The 24,643-nt window shown below is 25.3% G+C and overlaps 2 protein-coding genes across 4 annotated transcripts in view; one reads left to right on the top strand and one right to left on the bottom strand.

The window, feature by feature from the left end:
- Nucleotides 1-4,319, bottom strand: part of LOC111415835 (protein lozenge-like) — a 72,334-nt gene extending 68,015 nt beyond the window's left edge. For all 3 annotated transcript variants that reach the window (XM_023047719.2, XM_023047720.2, XM_023047721.2), the window contains exon 1: nucleotides 3,941-4,319. The gene's annotated coding sequence lies outside the window, so the exon portion shown is untranslated. The remainder of the gene's footprint in view (nucleotides 1-3,940) is intronic.
- Nucleotides 1-24,643, top strand: part of LOC111421975 (uncharacterized) — a 220,012-nt gene that overhangs the window by 78,552 nt on the left and 116,817 nt on the right. The gene's annotated exons all lie outside the window — the stretch shown is intronic.

Genomic DNA, 24,643 nt, shown 5'->3' with positions numbered 1-24,643 from the left:
TCTTCGTTAATAGAAATTAGGTAGTTACGATGTTTTTAAGATTGTACCAAAAAGTGAATTAATCGTAAAATATAATTTTTAACACCAACTTTAAAGGAGCGTGGAGATCGAATTAAAGTGAATTCAAAAATGGGTTATGGTGCAAATTAAAGTTTATAAAGTCGTCTTTAATTTGGTATAAGAATCGTTTCTTAGCTCCCATTAATTCATTAGTTACAACTTTTTAAAGAAATTGTTGATTTTTAGGTTATGGGGTAAACGTCAAAATCGAACCCAAACTTTAAAAATTCACCGCGACTTTATTTTTGGGAGCTAAGAAACGATTTATACATCAAATTAAAGTTTGAAATCTCCTTTTTGATTTGGTATAAATCCCATTTCTTCGTTAATAGAAATTAGGTAGTTACGACGTTTTTAAGATTGTACCAAAAAGTGAATTAATCGTAAAATATAATTTTTAACACCAACTTTAAAGGAGCGTGGAGATCGAATTAAAGTGAATTCAAAAATGGGTTATGGTGCAAATTAAACTTTATAAAGTCCTCTTTAATATGACATAAGAATCGTTTCTTAACTCCCATTAATTCATTAGTTACAACTTTTTAAAGAAATTGTTGATTTTTAGGTTATGGGGTAAACGTCAAAATCGAACCCAAACTTTAAAAATTCACCACGACTTTATTTTTGGGAGCTAAGAAACGATTTATACATCAAATTAAAGTTTGAAATCTCCTTTTTGATTTGGTATAAATCCCATTTCTTCGTTAATAGAAATTAGGTAGTTACGATGTTTTTAAGATTATACCAAAAAGTGAATTAATCGTAAAATATCATTTTTAACACCAACTTTAAAGGAGCGTGGAGATCGAATTAAAGTGAATTCAAAAATGGGTTATGGTGCAAATTAAACTTTATAAAGTCCTCTTTAATATGACATAAGAATCGTTTCTTAACTCCCATTAATTCATTAGTTACAACTTTTTAAAGAAATTGTTGATTTTTAGGTTATGGGGTAAACGTCAAAATCGAACCCAAACTTTAAAAATTCACCACGACTTTATTTTTGGGAGCTAAGAAACGATTTATACATCAAATTAAAGTTTGAAATCTCCTTTTTGATTTGGTATAAATCCCATTTCTTCGTTAATAGAAATTAGGTAGTTACGATGTTTTTAAGATTATACCAAAAAGTGAATTAATCGTAAAATATCATTTTTAACACCAACTTTAAAGGAGCGTGGAGATCGAATTAAAGTGAATTCAAAAATGGGTTATGGTGCAAATTAAAGTTTATAAAGTCGGCTTTAATTTGATATAAAAATCGTTTCTTAGGTCGGATTAATTCGTTAGTTACAACTTTTTAAAGAAATTGTTGATTTTTAGGTTATGGGGTAAACGTCAAAATCGAACCCAAACTTTAAAAATTCACCCCGACTTTATTTTTGGGAGCTAAGAAACGATTTATACATCAAATTAAAGTTTGAAATCTCCTTTTTGATTTGGTATAAATTCCATTTCTTCGTTAATAGAAATTGGGTAGTTACGATGTTTTTAAGATTATACCAAAAAGTGAATTAATCGTAAAATATCATTTTTAACACCAACTTTAAAGGAGCGTGGAGATCGAATTAAAGTGAATTCAAAAATGGGTTATGGTGCAAATTAAACTTTATAAAGTCCTCTTTAATATGACATAAGAATCGTTTCTTAGCTCCCATTAATTCATTAGTTACAACTTTTTAAAGAAATTGTTGATTTTTAGGTTATGGGGTAAACGTCAAAATCGAACTCAAACTTTAAATATTCACCCTGACTTTATTTTTGGGAGCTAAGAAACGATTTATACATCAAATTAAAGCTTGAAATCTCCTTTTTGATTTGGTATAAATCCTATTTCTTCGTTAATAGAAATTGGTTAGTTACGATGATTTTAAGATTATACCAAAAAGTGAATTAATCGTAAAATATAATTTTTAACACCTACTTTAAATGAGCGTGGAGATCGAATTAAAGTGAATTCAAAAATGGGTTATGGTGCAAATTAAACTTTATAAAGTCCTCTTTAATATGACATAAGAATCGTTTCTTAGCTCCCATTAATTCATTAGTTACAACTTTTTAAAGAAATTGTTGATTTTTAGGTTATGGGGTAAACGTCAAAATCGAACCCAAACTTTAAAAATTCACCCAGACTTTACTTTTGGGAACTAAGAAACGATTTATACATCAAATTAAAGTTTGAAATCTCCTTTTTGATTTGGTATAAATCCCATTTCTTCGTTAATAGAAATTGGGTAGTTACGATGTTTTTAAGATTATACCAAAAAGTGAATTAATCGTAAAATATAATTTTTAACACCAACTTTAAAGGAGCGTGGAGATCGAATTAAAGTGAATTCAAAAATGGGTTATGGTGCAAATTAAACTTTATAAAGTCCTCTTTAATATGACATAAGAATCGTTTCTTAGCTCCCATTAATTCATTAGTTACAACTTTTTAAAGAAATTGTTGATTTTTAGGTTATGGGGTAAACGTCAAAATCGAACTCAAACTTTAAATATTCACCCTGACTTTATTTTTGGGAGCTAAGAAACGATTTATACATCAAATTAAAGCTTGAAATCTCCTTTTTGATTTGGTATAAATCCTATTTCTTCGTTAATAGAAATTGGTTAGTTACGATGATTTTAAGATTATACCAAAAAGTGAATTAATCGTAAAATATAATTTTTAACACCTACTTTAAATGAGCGTGGAGATCGAATTAAAGTGAATTCAAAAATGGGTTATGGTGCAAATTAAACTTTATAAAGTCCTCTTTAATATGACATAAGAATCGTTTCTTAGCTCCCATTAATTCATTAGTTACAACTTTTTAAAGAAATTGTTGATTTTTAGGTTATGGGGTAAACGTCAAAATCGAACCCAAATTTTAAAAATTCACCCATACTTTATTTTCGGGAGTTAAGAAACGATTTATACATCAAATTAAAGTTTGAAATCTTCTTTTTGATTTGGTGTAAATCCCATTTTTTCGTTAATAGAAATTGGGTAGTTACGATGTTTTTAAGATTATACCAAAAAGTGAATTAATCGTAAAATATAATTTTTAACACCAACTTTAAAGAAGCATGATGATCGAATTAAAGTGAATTCAAAAATGGGTTATGGTGCAAATTAAAGTTTATAAAGTCGTCTTTAATTTGAAATAAAAATCGTTTCTTAGGTCGGATTAATTCATTAGTTACAACTTTTTAAAGAAATTGTTGATTTTTAAGTTATGGGGTAAACGTCAAAATCGAACCCAAACTTTAAAAATTCATCCAGACTTTATTTTTGGGAGCTAAGAAACGATTTATAAATCAAATTAAAGTTTGAAATCTCCTTTTTGATTTGGTATAAATCCCATTTCTTCGTTAATAGAAATTAGGTAGTTACGATGTTTTTAAGATTGTACCAAAAAGTGAATTAATCGTAAAATATAATTTTTAACACCAACTTTAAAGGAGCGTGGAGATCGAATTAAAGTGAATTCAAAAATGGGTTATGGTACAAATTAAACTTTATAAAGTCCTCTTTAACATGACATAAGAATCGTTTCTTAGCTCCCATTAATTCATTAGTTACAACTTTTTAAAGAAATTGTTGTTTTTTAGGTTATGGGGTAAACGTCAAAATCGAACCCAAACTTTAAAAATTCACCCCGATTTTATTTTTGGGAGCTAAGAAACGATTTATACATCAAATTAAAGTTTGAAATCTCCTTCTTGATTTGGTTTAAATCCCATTTCTTATTTATTATTATCCGGGTAAGAAAAAATCTAATAAATTAAGACAATAGATATAAAAAAATCCCCTCTTCCATTTCAAATTCTAATTAATGAAACAAAACAAACACATAAAAAATTCTCGGCGTCCAATTTATTATTAATTTTTTACCTTTTCTTTTAACTCGGCTCGATTAACTTTTTTCTGATCCCTTTTATTTACACTTCTTTTCGATTTCTTTTCCAAAAACAAAACAAGAACAACATAAACATCACTACGTTTAGTACCGTTGACGATGATTCATAACTTTGCAAAATAAACAGAAAGAGAACCACAAATACGTCAGAATCGCGTGACGTAAATGAAAAATCCGTAGAGTCAAAATAATAAAAAAAATCTCGCTTAATTCCGAATCTTTCCGACGATCAATTCGAAATGAACTTTTCGAAATCACGTACTCGAGGAACCTCACGCCGCCAACTCGATATTTCAAACGTAGTAAGCGGAGAACACGCATACCAACATTCAGCGCGACGGTCGCGACGTAACTAAACAACCGAATCAGGACTTCATTGACTGAATACTGCGGTTAACCGGCGGTATAATAGTCAAGAGAGAGATCGCTTTATATCACTAATCATCGATTCAGACAAAGACGGAGATACCAACTGTTTAAACTTTACGATCGCAGTCGACAGGTTGTCGCGTGTCGACTTGATCTTTATATAGGGGTAACATAAGGTTGGTATTCGTTGGAGAATTCAAGGCACGTCGGTGATTAGGAGAGAGTGGACTCGCGTCTACTTGGATTGGTTGAAGTTATATTTTCTCAGATGGCTGGGGTGGTAACAAAGGCGGAGCGATCTTTACCACAAATATGATTATTATTATAGTACAGAGTGCGATTTCGATTAAAGAGTGCTCGGGGATACGAATTGTTGATGATTGGTCGGTCGGTTAAAATGTTTTCGATAAATGTTGCGTGGTAGGGATCTTTCTTATCAATTTGAAAAATTATCAAAAGAAAGGAATCGAATAATAATGGAGGAATTAAAAGTTGTAATCGGATTAGGAAGGAAGTGATGACGTGGATGTTTGGAAACGCACCAGTTTCCTGTTTTTGTGGGAAATTAGAAAAGAAAAATAATTAATTTAAGATTGGATATCATTCTGGTTATTTTTTGTTCCACAATCTCATAGTAAAGAGTGTCTTGTGTCTAAAATTTTTGCAACAGCCAGTCTTATGACAAAGTTTTTTGATCATTTCATCATCACCACAAAGACTGGAATGTGATCTCCTCTTAACCTCTGCCATAAAGTATTTGGAATGTGGTGTCTAAATTAGGAAATATTCTCTCTTATTTGTCAAAATCAAAATATTAAGAGCAGAACTTCGTATCTTCTATAGAAAAGATTTTTGAAGGGTTCTAAGATGCCAAGAAATAGAAAAAACTTGTTATTGAGTGTCAAAATACTCCTCATTTCAACAACATCTTTTCAAACGCTTTTTTCTCAAAATTTTTATAATCAAATACCATACAAATCATACACCATCTTAAAGTAGAAGCTTTAATCTTCAATTTGAGACATAAATAATTTTTTTACTCCCAAAAATAAGCTCGTTGTGATTTTATGAAATTTTTATATTTTTTGATAATTTCAAACTTATCTTATTTCAACAAAATTTTTTCAAACACTTTTATCTCAAAATTTTTTTAATCAAATACCATACAAATCATACACCATCTTAAAGTAGAAGCTTTAATCTTCAATTTGAGACATAAATAATTTTTTTACTCCCAAAAATAAGCTCGTTGTGATTTTATGAAATTTTTATATTTTTTGATAATTTCAAACTTATCTTATTTGAACAAAATTTTTTCAAACACTTTTATCTCAAAATTTTTTTAATCAAATACCATACAAATCATACACCATCTTAAAGTAGAAGCTTTAATCTTCAATTTGAGACATAAATAATTTTTTTACTCCCAAAAATAAGCTCGTTGTGATTTTATGAAATTTTTTTATTTTTTGATAATTTCAAACTTATCCTAATTTCAACATTTTTTCAAACACTTATACCTCAAAATTTTTATAATCAAATACCATACATATCATATATCATCTTAAAGTAGAAGCTTTAATCTTCAATTTGAGACATAAATTATTTTTTTACTCTCAAAAATACGCTCGTTGTGATTTTATGAAATTTAAACTTTTTTTGATAATTTCAAACTTATCTTATTCCAACAACATTTTTTCAAACACTTTTATCTCAAAATTTTTATAATCAAACACCATACAAATCATACACCATCTTAAAATAGAAGCTTTAATCTTCAATTTGAGACATAAATTATTTTTTTACTCTCAAAAATAAGCTCGTTGTGATTTTATAAAATTTGTACATTTTTTGATAATTTCAAATTTATCCTAATTTCAACATTTTTTCAAACACTTTTATCTCAAAATTTTTATAATCAAATACCATACATATCATATACCCTCTTAAAGTAGAAGCTTTAATCTTCAAATTGAGACATAAATTATTTTTTTACTCTCAAAAATAAGCTCGTTGTGATTTTATAAAATTTGTACATTTTTTGATAATTTCAAACTTATCCTAATTTCAAAATTTTTTCAAACACTTATATCTCAAAATTTTTATAATCAAATACCATACAAATCATATAGCATCTTAAAATAGAAGCTTTAATCTTCAATTTAAGACATAAATTATGTTTTTACTCTCAAAAATAAGCTCGTTGTGATTTTATAAAATTTGTACATTTTTTGATAATTTCAAACTTATCCTAATTTCAACATTTTTTCAAACACTTTTATCTCAAAATTTTTATAATCAAATATCATACATATAATACACCATCTTAAAGTAGAAGCTTTAATCTTCAATTTGAGACATAAATTATTTTTTTACTCCCAAAAATAAACTCGTTGTGATTTTGTGAAATTTTTACATTTTTGGATAATTTCAAATTCATCTTATTTCAACAACACTTTTTCAAGCACTTTTATCTTAAAATTTTTATAATCAAACACCATACATATCATATACCATCTTAAAGTAGAAGCTTTAATCTTCAATTTAAGACATAAATTATTTTTTTACTCCCAAAAATAAGCTCGTTGTGATTTTATGAAATTTTTATATTTTTTGATAATTTCAAACTTATCTTATTTCAACAACATTTTTTCAAATACTTTTATCTCAAAATTTTTATAATCAAATACCATACAAATCATATACCATCTTAAAGTAGAAGCTTTAATCTTCAATTTGAGACATAAATTATTTTTTTACTCCCAAAAATAAGCTCGTTGTGATTTTATAAAATTTGTACATTTTTTGATAATTTCAAATTTATCCTAATTTCAACATTTTTTCAAACACTTTTATCTCAAAATTTTTATAATCAAATACCATACATATCATATACCCTCTTAAAGTAGAAGCTTTAATCTTCAAATTGAGACATAAATTATTTTTTTACTCTCAAAAATAAGCTCGTTGTGATTTTATAAAATTTGTACATTTTTTGATAATTTCAAACTTATCCTAATTTCAACATTTTTTCAAACACTTATATCTCAAAATTTTTATAATCAAATACCATACAAATCATATAGCATCTTAAAATAGAAGCTTTAATCTTCAATTTAAGACATAAATTATTTTTTTACTCTCAAAAATAAGCTCGTTGTGATTTTATAAAATTTGTACATTTTTTGATAATTTCAAACTTATCCTAATTTCAACATTTTTTCAAACACTTTTATCTCAAAATTTTTATAATCAAATATCATACATATAATACACCATCTTAAAGTAGAAGCTTTAATCTTCAATTTGAGACATAAATTATTTTTTTACTCCCAAAAATAAACTCGTTGTGATTTTGTGAAATTTTTACATTTTTGGATAATTTCAAATTCATCTTATTTCAACAACACTTTTTCAAACACTTTTATCTCAAAATTTTTATAATCAAACACCATACATATCATATATCATCTTAAAGTAGAAGCTTTAATCTTCAATTTGAGACATAAATTATTTTTTTACTCTCAAAAATAAGCTCGTTGTGATTTTATGAAATTTTTATATTTTTTGATAATTTCAAACTTATCTTATTTCAACAACATTTTTTCAAACACTTTTATCTCAAAATTTTTTTAATCAAATACCATACAAATCATACACCATCTTAAAGTAGAAGCTTTAATCTTCAATTTGAGACATAAATTTTTTTTTTGCTCAAAAATAAGCTCGGTGTGATTTTATAAAATTTTAACTTTTTTTGATTTTTTTCAAACTTATCTTATTTCAACAACATTTTTTCAAACACTTTTATCTCAATATTTTTATAATCAAATACCATACAAATCATGCACCATCTTAAAATAGAAGCTTTAATCTTCAATTTAAGACATAAATTATTTTTTTACTCTCAAAAATAAGCTCGTTGTGATTTTATGAAATTTAACTTTTTTTAATAATTTCAAACTTATCCTAATTTCAACATTTTTTCAAACACTTTTATCTCAAAATTTTTTTAATCAAACACCATACAAATCATACACCATCTTAAAGTAGAAGCTTTAATCTTCAATTTGAGACATAAAATATTTTTTTACTCCCAAAAATAAGCTCGGTGTGATTTTATGAAATTTTTACATTTTTGGATAATTTCAAATTCATCTTATTGCAACAACATTTTTTCAAACACTTTTATCTCAAAATTTTTATAATCAAACACCATACAAATCATATACCATCTTAAAGTAGAAGCTTTAATCTTCAATTTGAGACATAAATTTTTTTTTTGCTCCCAAAAATAAGCTCGGTGTGATTTTATAAAATTTTAACTTTTTTTGATTATTTCAAATTTATCTTATTTCAACAACATTTTTTCAAACACTTTTATCTCAATATTTTTATAATCAAACACCATACAAATCATACACCATCTTAAAGTAGAAGCTTTAATCTTCAATTTGAGACATAAATTATTTTTTTACTCTCAAAAATAAGCTCGTTGTGATTTTATGAAATTTTTATATTTTTTGATAATTTCAAACTTATCCTAATTTCAATATTTTTTCAAACACTTATATCTCAAAATTTTTATAATCAAATACCATACAAATCATATACCATCTTAAAGTAGAAGCTTTAATCTTCAATTTGAGACATAAATTATTTTTTTACTCCCAAAAATAAACTCGTTGTGATTTTGTGAAATTTTTACATTTTTGGATAATTTCAAATTCATCTTATTTCAACAACACTTTTTCAAACACTTTTATCTCAAAATTTTTATAATCAAACACCATACATATCATATATCATCTTAAAGAAGAAGCTGTAATCTTCAAGTTGAGACATAAATTATTTTTTTACTCTCAAAAATAAGCTCGTTATGATTTTATAAAATTTGTACATTTTTTGATAATTTCAAATTTATCCTAATTTCAACATTTTTTCAAACACTTTTATCTCAAAATTTTTATAATCAAATACCATACATATCATATACCCTCTTAAAGTAGAAGCTTTAATCTTCAATTTAAGACATAAATTATCTTTTTACTCTCAAAAATAAGCTCGTTGTGATTTTATAAAATGTGTATATTTTTTGATAATTTCAAACTTATCCTAATTTCAACATTTTTTTAAACACTTTTATCTCAAAATTTTTATAATCAAATACCATACAAATCATGCACCATCTTAAAGTAGAAGCTTTAATCTTCAATTTGAGACATAAATTATCTTTTTACTCTCAAAAATAAGCTCGTTGTGATTTTATAAAATGTGTATATTTTTTGATAATTTCAAACTTATCCTAATTTCAACATTTTTTCAAACACTTTTATCTCAAAATTTTTATAATCAAATACCATACAAATCATATACCATCTTAAAGTAGAAGCTTTAATCTTCAATTTGAGACATAAATTATTTTTTTACTCCCAAAAATAAGCACGGTGTGATTTTATGAAATTTGTACATTTTTTGATAATTTCAAACTTATCCTAATTTCAACATTTTTTCAAACACTTTTATCTCAAAATTTTTATAATCAAACACCATACATATCATATATCATCTTAAAGTAGAAGCTTTAATCTTCAATTTGAGACATAAATTATTTTTTTACTCTCAAAAATAAGCTCGTTGTGATTTTATAAAATTTATACATTTTTTGATAATTTCAAACTTATCCTAATTTCAACATTTTTTCGAACACTTTTATCTCAATATTTTTATAATCAAATACCATACAAATCATGCACCATCTTAAAGTAGAAGCTGTAATCTTCAATTTGAGACATAAATTATTTTTTTACTCTCAAAAATAAGCTCGTTGTGATTTTATGAAATTTAAACTTTTTTTGATAATTTCAAACTTATCTTATTTTAACAACATTTTTTCAAACACTTTTATCTCAAAATTTTTATAATCAAATACCATACAAATCATGCACCATCTTAAAGTAGAAGCTTTAATCTTCAATTTGAGACATAAATTATTTTTTTACTCTCAAAAATAAGCACGGTGTGATTTTATGAAATTTGTACATTTTTTGATAATTTCAAACTTATCCTAATTTCAACATTTTTTCAAACACTTTTATCTCAAAATTTTTATAATCAAACACCATACATATCATATATCATCTTAAAGAAGAAGCTGTAATCTTCAAGTTGAGACATAAATTATTTTTTTACTCTCAAAAATAAGCTCGTTATGATTTTATAAAATTTGTACATTTTTTGATAATTTCAAATTTATCCTAATTTCAACATTTTTTCAAACACTTTTATCTCAAAATTTTTATAATCAAATACCATACATATCATATACCCTCTTAAAGTAGAAGCTTTAATCTTCAATTTGAGACATAAATTATTTTTTTACTCCCAAAAATAAGCACGGTGTGATTTTATGAAATTTGTACATTTTTTGATAATTTCAAACTTATCCTAATTTCAACATTTTTTCAAACACTTTTATCTCAAAATTTTTATAATCAAACACCATACATATCATATATCATCTTAAAGTAGAAGCTTTAATCTTCAATTTGAGACATAAATTATCTTTTTACTCTCAAAAATAAGCTCGTTATGATTTTATAAAATTTGTACATTTTTTGATAATTTCAAATTTATCCTAATTTCAACATTTTTTCAAACACTTTTATCTCAAAATTTTTATAATCAAATACCATACAAATCATATACCATCTTAAAGTAGAAGCTTTAATCTTCAATTTGAGACATAAATTATTTTTTTACTCCCAAAAATAAGCACGGTGTGATTTTATGAAATTTGTACATTTTTTGATAATTTCAAACTTATCCTAATTTCAACATTTTTTCAAACACTTTTATCTCAAAATTTTTATAATCAAACACCATACATATCATATATCATCTTAAAGTAGAAGCTTTAATCTTCAATTTGAGACATAAATTATCTTTTTACTCTCAAAAATAAGCTCGTTATGATTTTATAAAATTTGTACATTTTTTGATAATTTCAAATTTATCCTAATTTCAACATTTTTTCAAACACTTTTATCTCAAAATTTTTATAATCAAATACCATACAAATCATATACCATCTTAAAGTAGAAGCTTTAATCTTCAATTTGAGACATAAATTATTTTTTTACTCCCAAAAATAAGCACGGTGTGATTTTATGAAATTTGTACATTTTTTGATAATTTCAAACTTATCCTAATTTCAACATTTTTTCAAACACTTTTATCTCAAAATTTTTATAATCAAACACCATACATATCATATATCATCTTAAAGTAGAAGCTTTAATCTTCAATTTGAGACATAAATTATTTTTTTACTCCCAAAAATAAGCACGGTGTGATTTTATGAAATTTGTACATTTTTTGATAATTTCAAACTTATCCTAATTTCAACATTTTTTCAAACACTTTTATCTCAAAATTTTTATAATCAAACACCATACATATCATATATCATCTTAAAGTAGAAGCTTTAATCTTCAATTTGAGACATAAATTATCTTTTTACTCTCAAAAATAAGCTCGTTATGATTTTATAAAATTTGTACATTTTTTGATAATTTCAAATTTATCCTAATTTCAACATTTTTTCAAACACTTTTATCTCAAAATTTTTATAATCAAACACCATACATATCATATATCATCTTAAAGTAGAAGCTTTAATCTTCAATTTGAGACATAAATTATTTTTTTACTCCCAAAAATAAGCACGGTGTGATTTTATGAAATTTGTACATTTTTTGATAATTTCAAACTTATCCTAATTTCAACATTTTTTCAAACACTTTTATCTCAAAATTTTTATAATCAAACACCATACATATCATATATCATCTTAAAGTAGAAGCTTTAATCTTCAATTTGAGACATAAATTATTTTTTTACTCCCAAAAATAAGCACGGTGTGATTTTATGAAATTTGTACATTTTTTGATAATTTCAAACTTATCCTAATTTCAACATTTTTTCAAACACTTTTATCTCAAAATTTTTATAATCAAACACCATACATATCATATATCATCTTAAAGTAGAAGCTTTAATCTTCAATTTGAGACATAAATTATTTTTTTACTCCCAAAAATAAGCACGGTGTGATTTTATGAAATTTGTACATTTTTTGATAATTTCAAACTTATCCTAATTTCAACATTTTTTCAAACACTTTTATCTCAAAATTTTTATAATCAAACACCATACATATCATATATCATCTTAAAGTAGAAGCTTTAATCTTCAATTTGAGACATAAATTATTTTTTTACTCCCAAAAATAAGCACGGTGTGATTTTATGAAATTTGTACATTTTTTGATAATTTCAAACTTATCCTAATTTCAACATTTTTTCAAACACTTTTATCTCAAAATTTTTATAATCAAACACCATACATATCATATATCATCTTAAAGTAGAAGCTTTAATCTTCAATTTGAGACATAAATTATTTTTTTACTCCCAAAAATAAGCACGGTGTGATTTTATGAAATTTGTACATTTTTTGATAATTTCAAACTTATCCTAATTTCAACATTTTTTCAAACACTTTTATCTCAAAATTTTTATAATCAAACACCATACATATCATATATCATCTTAAAGTAGAAGCTTTAATCTTCAATTTGAGACATAAATTATTTTTTTACTCCCAAAAATAAGCACGGTGTGATTTTATGAAATTTGTACATTTTTTGATAATTTCAAACTTATCCTAATTTCAACATTTTTTCAAACACTTTTATCTCAAAATTTTTATAATCAAACACCATACATATCATATATCATCTTAAAGTAGAAGCTTTAATCTTCAATTTGAGACATAAATTATTTTTTTACTCCCAAAAATAAGCACGGTGTGATTTTATGAAATTTGTACATTTTTTGATAATTTCAAACTTATCCTAATTTCAACATTTTTTCAAACACTTTTATCTCAAAATTTTTATAATCAAACACCATACATATCATATATCATCTTAAAGTAGAAGCTTTAATCTTCAATTTGAGACATAAATTATTTTTTTACTCCCAAAAATAAGCACGGTGTGATTTTATGAAATTTGTACATTTTTTGATAATTTCAAACTTATCCTAATTTCAACATTTTTTCAAACACTTTTATCTCAAAATTTTTATAATCAAACACCATACATATCATATACCCTCTTAAAGTAGAAGCTTTAATCTTCAATTTGAGACATAAATTATTTTTTTACTCCCAAAAATAAGCACGGTGTGATTTTATGAAATTTGTACATTTTTTGATAATTTCAAACTTATCCTAATTTCAACATTTTTTCAAACACTTTTATCTCAAAATTTTTATAATCAAACACCATACATATCATATATCATCTTAAAGTAGAAGCTTTAATCTTCAATTTGAGACATAAATTATCTTTTTACTCTCAAAAATAAGCTCGTTATGATTTTATAAAATTTGTACATTTTTTGATAATTTCAAATTTATCCTAATTTCAACATTTTTTCAAACACTTTTATCTCAAAATTTTTATAATCAAATACCATACAAATCATATACCATCTTAAAGTAGAAGCTTTAATCTTCAATTTGAGACATAAATTATTTTTTTACTCCCAAAAATAAGCACGGTGTGATTTTATGAAATTTGTACATTTTTTGATAATTTCAAACTTATCCTAATTTCAACATTTTTTCAAACACTTTTATCTCAAAATTTTTATAATCAAACACCATACATATCATATATCATCTTAAAGTAGAAGCTTTAATCTTCAATTTGAGACATAAATTATCTTTTTACTCTCAAAAATAAGCTCGTTATGATTTTATAAAATTTGTACATTTTTTGATAATTTCAAATTTATCCTAATTTCAACATTTTTTCAAACACTTTTATCTCAAAATTTTTATAATCAAATACCATACAAATCATATACCATCTTAAAGTAGAAGCTTTAATCTTCAATTTGAGACATAAATTATTTTTTTACTCCCAAAAATAAGCACGGTGTGATTTTATGAAATTTGTACATTTTTTGATAATTTCAAACTTATCCTAATTTCAACATTTTTTCAAACACTTTTATCTCAAAATTTTTATAATCAAACACCATACATATCATATATCATCTTAAAGTAGAAGCTTTAATCTTCAATTTGAGACATAAATTATTTTTTTACTCTCAAAAATAAGCTCGTTGTGATTTTATAAAATTTATACATTTTTTGATAATTTCAAACTTATCCTAATTTCAACATTTTTTCGAACACTTTTATCTCAATATTTTTATAATCAAATACCATACAAATCATGCACCATCTTAAAGTAGAAGCTGTAATCTTCAATTTGAGACATAAATTATTTTTTTACTCTCAAAAATAAGCTCGTTGTGATTTTATGAAATTTAAACTTTTTTTGATAATTTCAAACTTATCTTATTTTAACAACATTTTTTCAAACACTTTTATCTCAAAATTTTTATAATCAAATACCATACAAATCATGCACCATCTTAAAGTAGAAGCTTTAATCTTCAATTTGAGACATAAATTATTTTTTTACTCTCAAAAATAAGCACGGTGTGATTTTATGAAATTTGTACATTTTTTGATAATTTCAAACTTATCCTAATTTCAACATTTTTTCAAACACTTTTATCTCAAAATTTTTATAATCAAACACCATACATATCATATATCATCTTAAAGAAGAAGCTGTAATCTTCAAGTTGAGACATAAATTATTTTTTTACTCTCAAAAATAAGCTCGTTATGATTTTATAAAATTTGTACATTTTTTGATAATTTCAAATTTATCCTAATTTCAACATTTTTTCAAACACTTTTATCTCAAAATTTTTATAATCAAATACCATACATATCATATACCCTCTTAAAGTAGAAGCTTTAATCTTCAATTTGAGACATAAATTATCTTTTTACTCTCAAAAATAAGCTCGTTGTGATTTTATAAAATGTGTATATTTTTTGATAATTTCAAACTTATCCTAATTTCAACATTTTTTCAAACACTTATATCTCAAAATTTTTATAATCAAATACCATACAAATCATATACCATCTTAAAGTAGAAGCTTTAATCTTCAATTTGAGACATAAATTATTTTTTTACTCCCAAAAATAAACTCGTTGTGATTTTGTGAAATTTTTACATTTTTGGATAATTTCAAATTCATCTTATTTCAACAACACTTTTTCAAACACTTTTATCTCAAAATTTTTATAATCAAACACCATACATATCATATATCATCTTAAAGTAGAAGCTTTAATCTTCAATTTGAGACATAAATTATTTTTTTACTCTCAAAAATAAGCTCGTTGTGATTTTATGAAATTTTTATATTTTTTGATAATTTCAAACTTATCTTATTTCAACAACATTTTTTCAAACACTTTTATCTCAAAATTTTTTAAATCAAATACCATACAAATCATACACCATCTTAAAGTAGAAGCTTTAATCTTCAATTTGAGACATAAATTTTTTTTTTGCTCAAAAATAAGCTCGGTGTGATTTTATAAAATTTTAACTTTTTTTGATTATTTCAAACTTATCTTATTTCAACAACATTTTTTCAAACACTTTTATCTCAATATTTTTATAATCAAATACCATACAAATCATGCACCATCTTAAAATAGAAGCTTTAATCTTCAATTTAAGACATAAATTATTTTTTTACTCTCAAAAATAAGCTCGTTGTGATTTTATGAAATTTAACTTTTTTTAATAATTTCAAACTTATCCTAATTTCAACATTTTTTCAAACACTTTTATCTCAAAATTTTTTTAATCAAATATTATACATATCATACACCATCTTAAAGAAGAAGCTTTAATCTTCAATTTGAGACATAAATTATTTTTTTACTCTCAAAAATAAGCTCGTTATGATTTTATAAAATTTGTACATTTTTTGATAATTTCAAATTTATCCTAATTTCAACATTTTTTCAAACACTTTTATCTCAAAATTTTTATAATCAAATACCATACATATCATATACCCTCTTAAAGTAGAAGCTTTAATCTTCAATTTGAGACATAAATTATCTTTTTACTCTCAAAAATAAGCTCGTTATGATTTTATAAAATTTGTACATTTTTTGATAATTTCAAATTTATCTTATTTCAACAACACTTTTTCAAACACTTTTATCTCAAAATTTTTATAATCAAATACCATACATATCATATACCCTCTTAAAGTAGAAGCTTTAATCTTCAATTTGAGATATAAATTATCTTTTTACTCTCAAAAATAAGCTCGTTGTGATTTTATAAAATGTGTATATTTTTTGATAATTTCAAACTTATCCTAATTTCAACATTTTTTCAAACACTTTTATCTCAAAATTTTTATAATCAAACACCATACATATCATATATCATCTTAAAGTAGAAGCTTTAACCTTCAATTTGATACATAAATAATTTTTTTACTCCCAAAAATAAGCTCGTTGTGATTTTATGAAATTTTTATATTTTTTGATAATTTCAAACTTATCCTAATTTCAACATTTTTTCAAACACTTTTATCTCAAAATTTTTATAATCAAATACCATACAAATCATATACCATCTTAAAGTAGAAGCTTTAATCTTCAATTTGAGACATAAATTATCTTTTTACTCTCAAAAATAAGCTCGTTGTGATTTTATAAAATGTGTATATTTTTTGATAATTTCAAACTTATCCTAATTTCAACATTTTTTCAAACACTTTTATCTCAAAATTTTTATAATCAAATACCATACAAATCATATACCATCTTAAAGTAGAAGCTTTAATCTTCAATTTGAGACATAAATTATCTTTTTACTCTCAAAAATAAGCTCGTTGTGATTTTATAAAATGTGTATATTTTTTGATAATTTCAAACTTATCCTAATTTCAACATTTTTTCAAACACTTTTATCTCAAAATTTTTATAATCAAATACCATACAAATCATACACCATCTTAAAGTAGAAGCTTTAATCTTCAATTTGAGACATAAATTATTTTTTTACTCCCAAAAATAAGCTCGGTGTGATTTTATGAAATTTTAACTTTTTTTAATAATTTCAAACTTATCCTAATTTCAACATTTTTTCAAACATTTTTATCTCAAAATTTTTATAATCAAATACCATACATATCATATATCATCTTAAAGTAGAAGCTTTAATCTTCAATTTGAGAAATAAATTATTTTTTTATTCTCAAAAATAAGCTCGTTGTGATTTTATGAAATTTTTATATTTTTTGATAATTTCAAACTTATCCTAATTTCAACTACATTTTTTTCTTCTTGCAGTTTAGAATCCTTTCAGAACATCACAGCCTTTTTTTGTAATTTTGAATTATGCCAGCTTAATTTCTGCAATTTCCATTAATTTTTGACTTTGAATAGAGCAAGTCCAAATGATTTTCTTGCTATATACTCTATGGGCATTACAATTTCAGACATGTTTTCGAAGTCTGCACTCAAACCAGTGCCATTCCAGATTTTTTTCTTCTAGCTTAATCGAGATATTTAAATTTTGAATTTTTTTAAGTAAATAATTCCTAAATATTACGAGAAAAAATTAAAAATCATGTATAATGAGTCCAAACTCGACACATCTAGGTGTTATAACCCCCGAGATATCATTATTTTTATAAAATCAAGATGGCCGAAAACAAAACACAAAAAAATGGCGCTCAAAAAGTGATTTGTATGATAAATATAGAGTGTGATACATCAAATTAGGTTAAAATTTTCTGGTCTTTACGATAATCTTATTCTTTTTTATATTTTTGAAATTCTGGTTACTCAATTTTTTTATGAAATCTAAAATGTAACATTCTAAAACTTCTTTCTCGTTAATGACACGAAATTGAAACACTGTTTATTATTTTGTTCATATTTTATGTTGGAACCCAGCTCGTTAAGCAGTGTGAAAGTAGGAAATGTTGACTTAAAGTTTTAAGCCGACAAAAGATGGTGTTATTAGATAGTGGGAGTGAAGTAGTAATAAAGAAATAATGGATTTATACAAGAATGTTATATTTTGCTTTCATCGACGTTAATAATTTTATTAAACTACTACCGGGAGAGCTTCAAAGCAACTTCTAAGAAAACCAATAAACAATGAAGATCGTAAATGTACGAAGATATTGGACGGTGTCGATACCGATTGAACGCAACAAAAAAACATAATCCAAAAGAAATCAGAAAACATTTTTATATATTTCTCTCTCACCATTCCTTTTTTATTTATTTTTCGTTCACATTTTTTTTCTTCTTCCCATTTCGCCGTCCGTTAATCTTCGAACGCAATTACTGCAGTCGTCGTTTCGTTGCAACAGCAGCATGTTCGGCAGCTCGGTGCATTATGCGTCGTCATGAAATCATCAGTAATTTTTTCCACGTCCAGAACGGTTTGTCGCAGTGTGTGCAAGCATCAGAAGCCGAGGTGGAAGCTGCAAGAAAGAGGGAGACATAAATGGTGCAAAATTTCGGGTGCAAGTGAGACGAAAAGAAAAATTGTCGACCGTCAGTTTCATCTCTATAAAGAAGACGAAGTGAAGAAAGAGAAGGAGATGAAGAAGGCGGTGGAGAAGAAGAAGTCACAATCACGATGGGTTGGCAATAATTGTCGTTTCGCGTCGTAAACTTAATCTTTTACAATCGTATTAATGCACCATGCACACAGTCCGGTCAAAGCTATTTCAGGTTTGGCAATTGACTGAATGTTTTCAATTTTTCGTGTCTTAAAATAGTCTCAATATTGTCGAAATGAATCCAAAAACTTTTTGACAAGTATTAATTAAAAAGATTTTGTAGCACTTTAATACTGACTAAATTTGCTTTAAAAAGCTTCTTATTTTATGATGATATCTCAATTCGTTCATGAGATACGTTGTTGTTAATTGCGGTTTCTCATCTTAACCTAAATAACTACACTGGTGATTTAAAACAATCGTATCTCCGGGATTTATAGGAACGAAAGAAATATTGTGGGTGTGTTGAAACTGGATTAAATTTGCTATAAAATGGTGTTTAAATTATGTTGATATCGTTATCGGTTTTTGAGATATCATTGTTTAAATTTTAGTGGTTAAAATCTTAAGTTGTCATAAAGAGATAAATTTAAAAAATCACCACGTCAAAGTTTGTTGAAATGAAGAAATGATTTTCAACATATTAAATGTTAAGTAAATTTGCTTTAAAATGCTTTTTATTTTATGATGATATCTCAATTCGTTCATGAGATACGATGTTGTCAATTACGGTTTCTCATCTTAACCTAAATAACTACACCGGTGATTTAAAACAATCGTATCTCCGGGATTTATAGGAACGAAAGAAACATTGTGGGTGTGTTAAAACTGGATTAAATTTGCTTTAAAATGGTGTTTAAATTATGTTGATATCGCTATTGGTTTTTGAGATATCATTGTTTAAATTTTAGTGGTTAAAATCTTAAGTTGTCATAAAGAGATAAATTTAAAAAATTACCACGTCAAAGTTTGTTGAAATGAAGAAATGATATTCAACATATTAAATGTTAACTAAATTTGCTTCAAAATGGTTTTTATTTCATGATGATATCTCAATTCGTTCCTGAGATACGATGTTGTCAATTGCGGTTTCTCATCTTAACCTAAATAACTACATCGGTGATTTAAAACAATCGTATCTCCGGGATTTATAGGAACGAAAGAAATATTGTAGCTGTGTTGAAACTAGATTAAATTTGCTATAAAATGGTGTTTAAATTATGTTGATATCATTATTGGTTTTTGAGATATCATTGTTTAAATTTTAGTGGTTAAAATCTTAAGTTGTCATTAAGAGATAAATTTAAAAAATCACTACGTCAAAGTTTGTTGAAATGAAGAAATGATTTTTAACATATTAAATGTTAACTAAATTTGCTTTAAAATGTTTTTTATTTCATGATGATATCTCAATTCGTTCATGAGATACGTTGTTGTTAATTGCGGTTTCTCATCTTAACCTAAATAACTACACTGGTGATTTAAAACAATCGTATCTCCGGGATTTATAGGGACGAAAGAAATATTGTAGCTGTGTTGAAACTAGATTAAATTTGCTATAAAATGGTGTTTAAATTATGTTTATATCATTATTGGTTTTTGAGATATCATTGTTTAAATTTTAGTGGTTAAAATCTTAAGTTGTCATAAAGAGATAAATTTAAAAAATCACTACGTCAAAGTTTGTGGAAACGAAGAAATGATTTTCAACATATTATATGTTAACTAAATTTGCTTTAAAATGCTTTTTATTTCATGATGATATCTCAATTCGTTCATGAGATACGTTGTTGTTAATTGCGGTTTCTCATCTTAACCTAAATAACTACACCGGTGATTTAAAATAATCGTATCTCCAGGATTTATAGGAACGAAAGAAATATTGTGGGTGTCTTGAAACTGGATTAAATTTGCTATAAAATGGTGTTTAAATTATGTTGATATCATTACTGGTTTTTGAGATATCATTGTTTAAATTTTAGTGGTTAAAATCTTAAGTTGTCATTAAGAGTTAAATTTAAAAAATCACCACGTCAAAGTTTGTTGAAATGAAGAAATGATTTTTAACATATTAAATGTTAACTAAATTTGCTTTAAAATGCTTTTTATTTTATGATGATATCTCAATTCGTTCATGAGATACGATGTTGTTAATTCCGGTTTCTCATCTTAACCTAAATAACTACACCGGTGATTTAAAACAATCGTATCTCCGGGATTTATAGGAACGAAAGAAACATTGTGGGTGTGTTAAAACTGGATTAAATTTGCTTTAAAATGGTGTTTAAATTATGTTGATATCGCTATTGGTTTTTGAGATATCATTGTTTAAATTTTAGTGGTTAAAATCTTAAGTTGTCATTAAGAGATAAATTTAAAAAATCACCACGTCAAAGTTTGTTGAAATGAAGAAATGATTTTTAACATATTAAATGTTAACTAAATTTGCTTTAAAATGGTTTTTATTTCATGATGATATCTCAATTCGTTCATGAGATACGATGTTGTCAATTGCGGTTTCTCATCTTAACCTAAATAACTACACTGGTGATTTAAAACAATCGTATCTCCGGGATTTATAGGAACGAAAGAAATATTATGGGTGTGTTGAAACTGGATTAAATTTGCTATAAAATGGTGTTTAAATTATGTTGATATCGCTATTAGTTTTTGAGATATCATTGTTTAAATTTTAGTGGTTAAAATCTTAAGTTGTCTTTAAGAGTTAAATTTAAAAAATCACCTCGTCAAAGTTTGTTGAAATGAAGAAATGATTTTTAACATATTAAATGTTAACTAAATTTGCTTTAAAATGCTTTTTATTTTATGATGATATCTCAATTCGTTCATGAGATACGATGTTGTTAATTCCGGTTTCTCATCTTAACCTAAATAACTACACTGGTGATTTAAAACAATCATATCTCCCGGATTTATAGGAACGAAAGAAATACTGTAGCTGTGTTGAAACTAGATTAAATTTGCTATAAAATGGTGTTTAAATTATGTTGATATCGTTATTGGTTTTTGAGATATCATTGTTTAAATTTTAGTGGTTAAAATCTTAAGTTGTCATTAAGAGATAAATTTAAAAAATCACTACGTGAAAGTTTGTGGAAACGAAGAAATGATTTTCAACATATTAAATGTTAACTAAATTTGCTTCAAAATGGTTTTTATTTCATGATGATATCTCGATTCGTTCATGAGATATGTTGTTGTTAATTGCGGTTTCTCATCTTAACCTAAATAACTACACTGGTGATTTAAAACAATCGTATCTCCGGGATTTATAGGGACGAAAGAAATATTGTAGCTGTGTTGAAACTAGATTAAATTTGCTATAAAATGGTGTTTAAATTATGTTGATATCGCTATTAGTTTTTGAGATATCATTGTTTAAATTTTAGTGGTTAAAATCTTAAGTTGTCATAAAGAGATAAATTTAAAAAATTACCACGTCAAAGTTTGTTGAAATGAAGAAATGATATTCAACATATTAAATGTTAACTAAATTTGCTTCAAAATGGTTTTTATTTCATGATGATATCTCAATTCGTTCCTGAGATACGATGTTGTCAATTGCGGTTTCTCATCTTAACCTAAATAACTACATCGGTGATTTAAAACAATCGTATCTCCGGGATTTATAGGAACGAAAGAAATATTGTAGCTGTGTTGAAACTAAATTAAATTTGCTATAAAATGGTGTTTAAATTATGCTAATATCATTATTGGTTTTTGAGATATCATTGTTTAAATTTTAGTGGTTAAAATCTTAAGTTGTCATAAAGAGATAAATTTAAAAAATCACTACGTCAAAGTTTGTTGAAATGAAGAAATGATTTTTAACACATTAAATAGTAACTAAATTTGCTTTAAAATGCTTTTTATTTCATGATGATATCTCAATTCGTTCATGAGATACGATGTTGTCAATTGCGGTTTCTCATCTTAACCTAAATAACTACATCGGTGATTTAAAACAATCGTATCTCCGGGATTTATAGGAACGAAAGAAATATTGTAGCTGTGTTGAAACTAGATTAAATTTGCTATAAAATGGTGTTTAAATTATGTTGATATCGTTATCGGTTTTTGAGATATCATTGTTTAAATTTTAGTGGTTAAAATCTTAAGTTGTCATTAAGAGATAAATTTAAAAAATCACTACGTGAAAGTTTGTGGAAACGAAGAAATGATTTTCAGCATATTAAATGTTATCTAAATTTGCTTCAAAATGGTTTCTATTTTATGATGATATCTCAATTCGTTCATGAGATACGATGTTGTTAATTGCGGTTTCTGATATTAACCTAAATAACTATACAGGTGGATTAAAAAAATCATATCTCAAGAACGAATTGAGATATTATTATGAAACAAAAACCGTTTTAAAGCAAATTTAGTTAATATTTAATGTATTAAAAATCGTTTCTTCATTTCCACAAATTTAGACATGGCGATTTTTTAAATTCATCTCTGCACCACTTGTGGCAATTTAAAATTGTAATTACCAAATTAAAAAGAATCATATCTCAAAAACTAATTGAGATATCACGATGATTTAAACACCATTTTGCAGCAAATTTAATATAGTTTCATCACTCCAACAATTTTTGTTTCATTCCTATAAATCCCAATGATACGATTTTTTTAACTCGCCTGTGTTGGAATTTAGGGTTAAATGGGAAAACGTATTTATTGAAAAGGGCGTATCTTAAGAACGAATTGAGATATCATTATGAAACAAAAACCATTTTAAAGCAAATTTAGTTAATATTTAATGTATTAAAAATCGTTTCTTCATTTCCACAAATTTAGACATGGCGATTTTTTAAATTCAACTCTCACCACTTGTGGCAATTTAAAATTGTAATTACCAAATTAAAAAGAATCATATCTCAAAAACTAATTGAGATATCACGATGATTTAAACACCATTTTGTAGCAAATTTAATCTAGTTCCATCACTCCAACAATTTTTTTTCCATTCCTATAAATCCCAATGATACGATTTTTTTAATTCACCTGTGTTGGTATTTAAGGTTTAATGAGAAAACGTATTTATTGAAAAGGGCGTATCTCAAGAACGAATTGAGATATCATTATGAAACAAAAACCATTTTAAAGCAAATTTAGTTAATATTTAATGTGTTGAAAATCGTTTCTTCGATTCTACAATTTCGGACATGGCGATTTTTTAAATTCAACTCTGCACCACTTGTCGCAATTTAAAATTGTAATTACCAAATTAAAAAGAATCATATCTCAAAAACTAATTGAGATATCACGATGATTTAAACACCATTTTGTAGCAAATTTAATCTAGTTTCATCACACCAACATTTTTTTTTCCATTCCTATAAATCCCAATGATACGATTTTTTTAATTCACCTGTGTTGGTATTTAGGGTTTAATGAGAAAACGTATTTATTGAAAAGGGCGTATCTCAAGAACGAATTGAGATATCATTATGAAACAAAAACCATTTTAAAGTAAATTTAGTTAATATTTAAAATATTAAAAATCGTTTCTTCATTTCCACAAATTTAAACACGGCGATTTTTTAAATTCATCTCTGCACCACTTGTGGCAATTTAAAATTGTAATTACCAAATTAAAAAGAATCATATCTCAAAAACTAATTGAGATATCACGATGATTTAAACACCATTTTGTAGCAAATTTAATCTAGTTTGATCACTCCAACAATTTTTTTTTCATTCCTATAAATCCCAATGATACGATTT

The sequence above is a fragment of the Onthophagus taurus genome, chromosome 5, assembly GCF_036711975.1.
Source record: "Onthophagus taurus isolate NC chromosome 5, IU_Otau_3.0, whole genome shotgun sequence".
Classification (NCBI taxonomy): Eukaryota; Metazoa; Arthropoda; class Insecta; order Coleoptera; family Scarabaeidae; genus Onthophagus; species Onthophagus taurus.
This window is presented reverse-complemented; position numbering and strand designations above follow the sequence as displayed.